The 11,034-nt window shown below is 43.7% G+C and overlaps 1 long non-coding RNA gene across 1 annotated transcript in view; it reads left to right on the top strand.

The window, feature by feature from the left end:
- The first annotated feature begins 524 nt into the window (after positions 1-524).
- The window catches only part of LOC106006576, a 66,437-nt gene continuing 55,927 nt past the window's right edge, over positions 525-11,034 (top strand). The window contains exons 1-5 of the long non-coding RNA XR_006603931.1: positions 525-2,101; positions 3,481-3,585; positions 4,870-5,741; positions 7,683-7,789; positions 7,905-8,304. This is a non-coding gene — a long non-coding RNA (uncharacterized LOC106006576). The remainder of the gene's footprint in view (positions 2,102-3,480; positions 3,586-4,869; positions 5,742-7,682; positions 7,790-7,904; positions 8,305-11,034) is intronic.

Raw genomic sequence — 11,034 nt, 5'->3', positions numbered from 1 at the left:
AAGAGTGACAGTAGCAGTTAGCAATGGCGGGGGTCACCTATGGGGAGGGAGAAGGGTGTGTGCCTTGGGAGAGGGGTCAGGCCTAATAACTGTGGGAAGTTGAATGGTCTCTCTATCACTCTGAGACTTCACTTCTACAACTCTAAGTTTGGGGCCATCACCTGTTTTGCAAAGTATAATGTAAGCATGACAGATGATGAGTGTAAAGCATCTGGTAGGACACTTGGCACCTATCTGGCACTTCCTGAGAGAAACTGTAAGCTTCTGGCTCCATTTGAAAGCAGGGGGACAGACCATGTCAGAGATAATAAAATGGAAAGAAAAGACTTTTGTTTGGTACACAGAGTTCATCCCAAGCATGTCCAAGAATTTCAGGATTTAGGGGCACCTGGGTGACTCAGTCGGTGAAGCCTCTGCCTTCAGCTCAGGTTACGATCCCAGGGTCCTGGGATGGAGTCCTGCATTGGGTTCCCTGCTCAGCAGGGAGACTGCTTCTCTCTTTCTCTCTGCCCCTCACTGATGCTCTCTCAAATGCTTTCTCCCTCTCTCTCTCAAATAAATAAATAAAAATCTTTAAAAAAAAAATTCAGGACTTAGCCAACAGGCAGTGCTGTATGTGGGGGTGGTTCTGAAGACCCTTAGCCTCTGCCCAAGCCTCTTCTCTGTCTGGTTTGGCCCTTTCTGTGAATGCCAAGCATCACGGGAGCCCACTTTCCATCCCGCCCTGATGAGCACGAGCTCTGCTTATTTAGATGTCAGCCACCTCTGAGCAGGACCAGAAGAGCTCCTCATTTTGATAATATGTAAAATAGTCATTGGCCATGCACCAGGCGTTAAAAATTTCCTTGTTATCCCACCTTTCCAATTTTCCAATTTGTTAGCCTGGAAAACGCCCTTTTTGGTGCCACACTTAGGTCTTAACAAGGCAGGATAAGATTTTTCTTCTATCTTTCCCAAAGTGAAGGGAGCTATCTGGATTAATTTTTTTCCTTTCTTTTTTTTCTTTTCTTTTTGCTTGGTGGGAGGTTTCTGTATTATTATTGTTTAAAGTCAATTATCCTTTACTTCGTGTTCTTTTCTGTTGTTTATTTTATCTGTCCTTCTCTCCCAGAGGGACAGAATTAAGGCCCCCATTTGGTTTTTATTAGTGTAATCAGTTAATAGCTCTTCGATAATGCCTTACTTATTGTGTTAATTTTCTGCAGTTATGTCCAGAGGCAGCTTCCTGGAAGACCACATTTAAAAAAAAAAAAAAAAAAAAGATCTAACATTTCTTCTTTAATGGGTCCACTTAGCATTTATAGTTTCAGCTAAGATTATGGAAAATTGTTGATTTATAAGATTATTGAAAATATATATAAATGGCAGCTACTATTTTAAATATATCTGTGGCAACCCTAAAAATTCCATTAGTAAGGTGAAGGTGCAAACCCAACCCTGGTGTTTCTGTTGACATGGCTTATCACACCAGTTCTTTGGATTTATCTGGAATATATTAGAGGTGTGGGTGGATGCTGTTCCCATGCATATGGTGCCGGTCACTGTAGTTCTAGTGTGTCTGTAGCTAAACTCTGCTTTCCAGGGACCTTCATCCAATTGCTCGTGACATTTTTTTTTTTTTTTAATAAGTTCTACATCCAGCACGAAGCCCAGTGTGGGGCTTGAACTCACAATCATGAGATCAAGACCTGAGCTGAGATCAAGAGTTGGAGGTTAACCAACTGAGCCACCCAGATGCCCCACTGGTCGGGATTTTAATGCGAACGTACCCTGTGTGGACTTTAGTACTCTGAGAGTAGTCCTCAAATTAAAGTGGCACGTTGGAGGAGCGCCTAGGGACAAACTAACTTACTGGAAGGGTCACAAAAAAGAGGCTGATGATCAATGCAATTGATCGAGCCCCCATGGTAGGTTGCATTCTGGATCAGATGAATGTACTGAAGCCAAGAGAACATGACTCAATGGTTGGCATCATGGGTTCTAGATCCGCCTGGGACACGAATTTGCTCTAGACCTTCCTGGGACATGAACTGGCTCTAGACCTATCTGGGACATGAACTAGCTCTCAAGGCTTTCAGGGCCTCAGTTCCCTCCTGTCAAGGTGTCATTGGAATTTTCCCTTCTAGTCGCTGCTGGGGATTTTAATGGGAATCTATCCTACACGAATGTCTTCCTCACCAGCGAGAAGTTGGGAGGAAGGCTCTAAATGTCCTCCCTGCTTTCATGGTCTCTGCAGTGTTCAGTCCGTGGTTGCTATATGCACACAGTCAGTGAGGAAGATTCATTAGCAGGTGACTGAATCAAGATTAGAATGCTTTCCAGTCATTGTTGAATTTCAGGAGATGAAGGGCATCTAACACAAAATGGGGGACCATCAATGCTTTTGTAATAAATTTGTTTGAAGGGTGATGCCTCAGTGAAATTCTACTTTGGAGAACTGCTCTTGGTCCTGCACCATGGCTGTGAGCGGATACGGGAAGAGCACTAGAGGGTAAGTTGCAGAGCCCTACTGTGGGATCCTGGGCGAGTCACTTTTTCTCCTTGGGTCTTTCCCCCTTCGTTGATCAAATAAAGGGAGTGGAGAAGAATCACCAAGGTCGCTTCTAACCAAGGAAGTCCGTAACTTTGGGAGAACTGGATGCCATGTAAAGCAATTGAGAAGGTTCCGATGTTCTCCTAACACTCAGGGTCCAGAAAAGTTGGAGCATGTTAGCTTCAATTTAATGCTTGCTGGGAAGCAGAATGGGGGCTTGCTATCGAGAGGGGCTGGGAAGGAGAGGACAGAAAGGAGGTCTGTGTGTTAAGGGTTGGCTGGAAATTTCACGCAAAGAAGGAAATGGGGTTTCCTGTAATTGCCTGTTTCTGAGCTACAGAATAAAACGGTGCGATGCCTAGTTCTTAGCACAGTATACCACCTGTTTTGTCTGCCCCTGTACCCTGCCCGTGCTGGTGATGTTTGAGAACTTTCCTTTCAGGCAGTGCCATCAAAGAAGGCAGTGGAAGGCCACATGGCAAAGTCAAAGTCATGACAGAGCATATTTGAAAGGAAGAGGGAAAAAGCCCATATACATTTCAATGGAAGTATTTTTAAGGCCTTTCAAGGAGTCGTCTGAGAAATAATTACAAAGTTTAAAAAAGGAAGAATCTTGACTTTGATCTGATTTTCTTCTGTAAAGCAATTAGGCCCATCATTTTTCAAGGACTAAGCTGAAAATTCTAATGGCTGGACCCAAACACTTTCATTTGTGTCTTGGGACTTCTAAATTCCGAAAGAAAAAAAAAAGTTTAAAAATGTATTAAGGTGATTTTTTGCAGAGGGATTCATGCATAAAGCATTTGCTGGTCATCTCCTTTAAAGACTACAGCACCATAGCGTTGCTGAGATTAAGAGCTTGATGTAAATCATGTAAGAGTCCAATTAATAGCACCAAATGAAGAGATCTGTAAAGTTGATTTGATGAAAGAAGAAAAACTGTCAAGGTGTCATTGGAATTTTCCCTTCTAGTCGCTGCTGGGGATTTTAATGGGAATCTATCCTACACGAATGTCTTCCTCACCAGCCTGGTCCATGGGATGGGCCCTCAGGTAAGGAGAGGATATTTGGTACGTTTTATTGAAGTTAGTTGTGAATGAGTTAAAGATCTAACACTGAGCTTAATTGTTTCCTTCAGCCCGAGACCGGAAACTCTCAGGTACGATGCTCGGAGGGAGTCTGTAGTATGAATATTCCTACAACTTCCATATGCCCCAGTGGGAGTAGAGGAGGATCTGAGCTCTAAATAACCCTAATAATATCGGGTAGGATCCCCTTAGGGAATTGTTTGAGTCTGTCAGAGCAGATTAAAATACAAGGCACTCACGTCGTCAAAAAGGGTACGTCGGTCTACCTGGCTATACGTTCCTTTCTGATACTGAATTTGTCCAGGGGCTTTTTGATATTACACCCCACCTACCTGTACTCCCTCCCTTAGGGAAGAAGTGGGGAGCGAATCAGAATAATGCACACTGGTGAAAGTCCTATTATTGAAATCATTATTGCTTAAGAAACCATTGCTTTAATCAGCCCTATCATAAATCAGTGCTTTTCACAAGCGAGGGTTTAAAATAAAGTGCTGTTTAAACAGATCGGGTCTCTTAAAAGGCATGATGCAATTGGGAAGCTCCGGAAAATGGATAAAAAAGTGGTTTCTGAACAGATACACTTGTTCCGGCGCTTTATCTTCCACTTAATTTAAAAAAAAATTACCTAGTCCTTTCTTAGAAATTACATATTGGAGGCCTGTAATGGCCAAGCCTTTAACCCATTAAAAAAATTTACTCCCAGGAACAGTTAATATTTGACGTTTAATTGCTTTTTCTTGTTGAAGAGGAAAGTCTGTTTCTTTCCTTCCTTTCTTGATTGACTTTTCAAAAATCACCTCGTGAGCTATAAAGATGGAGAGGAGTAATTGATTTTCAAAAACTCAAGTGCGTGCACACGCATTCGTATGTGTGTGTGTGTGTGTGTGTGCGCGTGCGCGCGTGTGTACCTTACAACTTCTGAGTACCAGACACTGGGGCTTCCCCCACCCCCAATCACGGAGCAAGGCAAGTGTTGCTATTTCCAGTTAATGGAGAGGCAGCCAAGGCCCAGAGAGGTTGATTGCTCACATAAGGTCCCACAGGGTAAGTGATGCGAGGCTGAGTCTTTAGATCTCCAGCCCTATTGCCTGCCTGTAGGGGTGCTTTGTACCCAGGTGTGCAGACATCCATGGAGCCAGGACCAAAGGCCATGCCGGTGCTCCTCATCATTGGAGGAAGTAATCCTCCCAGCCTGTTTAACCAGCACTGGGTTCTGGAATTTAGCAAATGACACCATGCAATCCACAGATGCTGAACGAGTCCAGCTCTGATTTGTGCCTGTTCTTTGACTCCTGCATTGCGACCGAGCTTGGAGAAGCAGCTGGACCAGCCTTATTCGTGAGAGCAACTTGGGAGAGATTTCTCCTTGGACAGTTTTATGCGGATGAGTTGGGGGTTAGAGGTTCTCTTCTTAGAAAAATGCTCACACAGACTTCAGATGAATTTCCGGGACTCCTCAGGACTTGTTTCAAGAGTCTTAAAGAGGGGTCATCAGGACGCTCGTGTGGAAGGGGCAAGGAAAAGCCTCTTTTGGGTTACCCTGAGTCAGAAAATTTCCATTTCAACATTGTCAATCGCTCACCTTTTATGTGAGGTAAATTCACTATCACAGACCAAAGTGTTGCCTTTCTTTTTTCTTTCTCATTCATTCTTTCTTTCTTTCCTTCCTTCCTTCCTTCTTTCTTCTTCCTCCCTCTCTTCCTTCTTTTTTCCTTCCTTCCCCTTTCTTTCTTTCTTTGCCTTCTTCTTCTTTTTTCTTTTTCTTTCTTTCTTCCCACAAACCCAGGTATTTAGGTCTCTGGCAAAACCGCACAAACCAAGAGTTCCTCCTCCAATGATGCCTTTCAGAGCTCAGGTGATACGCCTCATTGGGTTACACCTTCCATGTTTTGTGGTCAGATGTGGGCTGTGTCGTTCTACTTCACTCCACCTTGCAAGAAAATATTTATGTATTAGCCTCCCCAGGTCGCATTTCCTTTGGGATTGCTCCTGACTACGCCGTCTCCATGCCAGCGGCGGGCAGTCGCGAGGCCGACCTTCACGGGACCGCTGGGCGCGTCTGCAGCAAAGAGGAATCTGCTCCTTCCCCCTCGGACTTCACTGAGCCGGAAAACTACGAGGTATGTGGCTGGAGGAGGGGACACTTCTGAGAGGCGGAGTGCAGTCCTTCCAGAAAGGGCTTGGAGGGAAACAGGTAGGTGTGGAGGGCATGAAAATTTGCACCATTCACAGCAGGTTGGTTTTTTTTTTTTTTTTGGCTAGATCTGGAAAGACAATAGCTTATTGTATAAGGTCTTTCTGTGATTTTTTAATGTTTTTCCTTTTTATTTCTGATCCGTGGCAATTCCCATTGTTCACCGGGTGGTGGTAAAAATGAGTCTCACATAACTTGTGTGGTAGGTTATGCCTTCTAAACCCTCTCTGGAAACTCGTTTGGCAGTGTGTGTCAAGACCTTACAAATTTTTATAACCCTTGATCAAATAATTTCATTCCTGGGAATCAATCCATTTTCAGTACCAAAAAGAATGCCCAAAGATGTTCTTTAAAATTAATTAATGTATTTATTTTTTAAGTTTCATTTGTTTAGGCAATCTCTCCACCCAACATGGGGCCTGAACTTGTGACCCTGAGATCAAACATCACATGCTATAGTGAGTGCTGTGGATAGTGTAAGACTGAAGAATCACAGACCTTAACCCCTGAAACAAATGATACATTATATGTTAATAAAAAAAAAAAAAAAAGAAAAGAGTCACATGCTTCCCCACTGAGCCAGCCAGGTGCCCCTCAGAGATGTTCTTTGAGCTCTTGGTACAGTACTTAGAACCTTAATATAAACCTAACAATATGGGAAAGGGAACTATAAAATATTTTTTCGATGTTGGTATGCAAATGATGTTATAACATCGGAAGAGGATATGTACTCCCCAGGATTACAGATATATGGGCAAACCATGTGCAGTCATAATAATAGATAACACTCATTGTCTACTGAAAATGTGACAGGCAATGTGTCAGATCCTTTGTAGTCACTGCCCCCTCTGGTGTGCTTGCTAGATGAAGCTAGATTTTATTTTTTCTCCATTTTACTGATGAGGAAGGGGGAAGGTTCATTGGATTATTTGAGATCAGACAGCTAGTATGAGATTTGAACCCCATCCTGGTGGACTACAGAGCTCACACTCTTAACTTAGCATTCCTCATGATATGTGGATAATTTTAAGTAAAAAAAATATATATATATTAGCCACCACCCCTCGCCCCCCAAAAAGTAACTCCAAATCTCCAAACCAAAAACAGCCAGCCCCAGCAAACACATATCTGACAAGCTCTGGTCTTTTGGTAATCACATGGAAGAGTAAAGAAAAAAACTTAGACCAGAGAACTTGAAAAACTTGAAAAAGCTTATTTGCAACCAGCCCGTGAAGTGCCAGGTCGGTATCTGAAGCAACAATTAAGTGTTTAAGGTCTTTTCTCTTAGGTAGTCGAAGTCTGATCTTATACTAAGACAATCTGCTGAAGATTCTTCTGCCAACTTAAGGAAGGAAACCTTATAAGGGAGCAAATCTTGCATTTACATGGAAAGGACTTTGCCCAGAGTGACTTGAGCATTCCCTTGATGGCTATGGCCTAGACCGGCGGTTCTTCCCATATTTTGTGTGAGAACGTATTTGAAAATATTAATGCCGGGACGCCTGGGTGGCTCAGTTGGTTAAGCAGCTGCCTTCAGCCCAGGTCATAATCCCAGCGTCCTGGGATCGAGTCCCACATCGGACTCTTTGCTTGGTAGGGAGCCTGCTTCTCCCTCTGCCTCTACCTGCCACTCTGTCTGCCTGTGCTCACTCTCGCTCCTCTCTCTCTGACAAATAAATAAATAAATAAAAACTTAAAAAAAAAAAAAGAAAATATTAATGCCATCTATGGTGTTGCTCTCATCAAAACATATCCATTTATATGTGTGCCACATTTTGTTCTGTGTCTATTTACTTTTGAAGTTTTTTACGCTCATAGCTGGTTTGAGGATTTAAATGAAAATTTCTCTCTGTGTTTTGGCTTGCAGAATGTTCTTTGTCTCACGATGTGGGGAATGTTCTTTCGTTAGCAGTTCAGACAGTGATACAATTTCTTCAGAGCCTTGTCTACCTACACCTGTGTAAGGGCAATAAAGTGAGTATAATAAATAACGTAGTTTCACTGTTTTCTTTAATGTGACAGCATGTTACTGTGAACACTTGCGTTTGGATGCGTGGTGAACAATGGCCTTTTGGTTTTTCCATGTTAGGATGAAAAAGAAAAAGTGCATACCACACATCACCAAGAATCAACGGTTGTGCCTGGCAGTATAACCGAGAAAGACTTTGGAGTGTGAGTGGACGGTATTAGGAGCAATTTTCCCTTCCACACCTGCAGAAATGCACTGACATTAAACACACATGTACCGAGGGCACGTGTGCAAGGCTCAGTCTTAGACGGATGTGACCAGTGGTTGGACGAGACCTTTGGATGAGATTCTCTCAGGACTCCAATGTGCTGAGGTTGGGAAATGCTCAGGCATCCTCCAGGCACGGTTGGCTGTGTTGCTAATGGGATTACTGCTGGCCTGATCTCATTCCATTAAATATTTTCATCATCAGGAGGGAGAAAATTATTGTTCACCGTTCCCAAAATGGTAACATTTTCAGGTACGAGTCCTAAAAGATGTTATGGGTCTTTGCTACCTGTTGTTTGGGATTGCGCAAGAGGGTCCAGAATACCTGGGTAAGAGGTCATTGGTCTGTCTTCTCCAGGAACTTCCCCAGGGCTGTGGTCTCTGCCTCTGTTAAGGCAAACATACGAGCCAATGTGCATCTGGCCAATTATGCAAGCCTCCATCACGAGGGGAAATTCCTTCCTCACCCCAGCTGGTGAACAGTTATGCCCTGGAGCCCAGGACGGACATGCCTTGTAACTTTTTAACCTAGTTAGTGTAACTGCCAATATTTTTCCTATTCATATAAATGTCTAATCCTTTCTCGAATCTTGCTAGACTATTTGCCCCGATAATATCCTGCAGCTGTGAATTCCACAGGTAGATTATACGCTGTTTTAAAAAGTATTTCCTTTTATTCATTTTAAATTTGTTACCTTTTAACGTCACAAAATGGCCCTTGTTCTTGCGTTAAGGGGCATAGGGTACAGGCATTACGAATTTAGCTTTAATCTTTCCAAGCACTCGCCATTGGTAAAACTCTGCCTTCTTCATATTGTGTTCCAGCTGGCCTATGTCATCTTGATTCAATGAGATAATTGGTGTAAATGGCCTCACACTACTTTGGACACATAGTAGGCAATGGAAGAAAGGCCTCTTTGACATTCAGTTTCATTTAGTGGACAAATGTTTATTGAGCACCTACTGCGCATGGGAGTTTTTGTTAAGTCTTGGAGAGACAGCTTCGAGTGAGGCAGGGGGGTCCTTGTTCTGAAGGACCTCATTTTCTAGAGAAGACAAGCTGCAATAAAGTAAACAAAGATGAATGACATGACTTTGGGGTGGTGGTAAGTACTACGGGAAAATTAGACAAGAGTGATTGGCAGAGGATGGCAGGGGTCATTTCCAATTACATGGTCAGGGAGCAGCTCTCTTGAAAGGGTTGGCCATCAAGGAATTATCTACAGGACATCTCCATGAAGGTGAACCCACATTCCTAGACGCTGTCCCCAGTGAGGCAAGACTCACATCCTTCTCCAGTGAGTGAATGAATGAATCAAGGTTGAGGAGGGAAATCGTAGCTTTAGAAATCACTCTGAAAGTTACTCATAGACCCAGGAGTAATGTTTCTTGGATCCCTATACCCTGTAACTTCAAAGACTGTTGGAGTAGAGAAAACATGGGAGTGAGTTAGTTAGACTCGGTGTCAAGCCCTTCCCACATCCCCATGTACTCCTCTAGGGTGACCTTAGGGAAGTCACCTGGTATCTCCTCCGAAGGACTCTCATTCGTATAAATGGGAGTAAAATTTCCGTGGGGTGCCTGGGTGGCTCAGTCGGTGAAGCCTTTCACTCAGGTCATGATCCCAGCTTCCTGGGATCGAGCCCTGCATAGGGCTCCCTGCTCTTTGGGGAGCCTGCTTCTCCCTCTTCCTCTGACACTCCCTGCCCCTGCTTGTGCTCTCTTTTTTCAAACAAAGAAATCAAATCTTAAAAAAAAATTTCCTTGCTTCATGAGGGGTGGAACATTGGAGATAAAATGATGTAGCAGCTAGTTCTTTATAAAGTACCAAATGATGTCGAAATGTGATCATTTGGGAGGAAACCCATTGTTCTCAGCCCTGCACACCCTTTCTTTCCTCTTGCCTTACTCCTTGGTTTCCCTGTTCCCCACTTTTATCCCTGCCTCTGCCTATAAAGCTCATCAGTGGCACCCGTGGCACTTCACTTCCTGTCCCTGGAGTGGCTTAAACGAAGGTGGTGGCAGAAGGGGGAGGGGTTACCCCTCTGAAATATTGCCTACTTCTTAAGGGCTGTAAAAATGAAATCAGGTGGGGAGTGCCTGGGCAGCTCAGTCAGTTAAGCAAGAATCTGACTCCTGATCTCAGCTTGGGTCTTGATCTCAGGGTTTTGAGTTCAAGCCTCGCATCAGGCTCCCCGCTTGGCGTGGCACCGACTTTAAGAAAAAAAAAATTATTTAAAGTAAGAATTTAAAAACATAATAATGGAGTCAGGCAGAGCTGTTGCTAGTTGAAACAGGGGACCAGAGGTGTATTTCCAATAGCGATCGCTTGTTTTTATTTTGTTTACTGCTTGGTCCTCCGGGGTCAGGTTAACCAAACTTCTATACACAAAAACGGCTTTCCCTGAATTTCTGAGGGGGTCCTTCCCCCAGAAAATGGAGGCTTTGGTTGAAATGATCTGATTACCTCCTTGGAGCTTCCCCCTGTCTTCTGGCATGATAGACCTATAGCATTTCCCATGCTTCTCCTGTTATTCTTTCTAATTGCCCCTTAATTTACCTTTTTTTTTTTTTTCCATTTAGGCAGTTTGAAGTAGAAGCATGTGCAGCCCTGCATAATAATGTATTAGAAAGGCATTTCAAGGAATAAATTATTAGCATTGTTTGCATGCATGGTTCAAATTTACTGGCAAATTGTTCAGGCCTTGGCTTTACGAGGTAGCTGCCAGCAAGGATCCTTCTGGGTAAAACCCTGAAACAGGAGAAGTTTCCTTTTGGTTTCCCTCACTCACACGTCCTCTGCCTTCTTCCTCCCCTTTCAACACCTCCCACCGTTCCCGCCCCTACAGAACTCTGTGGACCTGGCAGGGCTTTTTACACCTTCACGTGAAGACATTTCGTGGGTTCCCCGCGGCCCACCCCCCAGCCACCCCGCACAGGACCGGCCCCCAATGAAAGTGAGGTGTGCGAAGGAATAAATCTT

This window comes from Mustela putorius, unplaced genomic scaffold, assembly GCF_011764305.1.
Source record: "Mustela putorius furo isolate JIRA1106 unplaced genomic scaffold, ASM1176430v1.1 tig00003972_pilon_pilon_pilon, whole genome shotgun sequence".
Taxonomy (NCBI): domain Eukaryota; kingdom Metazoa; phylum Chordata; class Mammalia; order Carnivora; family Mustelidae; genus Mustela; species Mustela putorius.
This window is presented reverse-complemented; position numbering and strand designations above follow the sequence as displayed.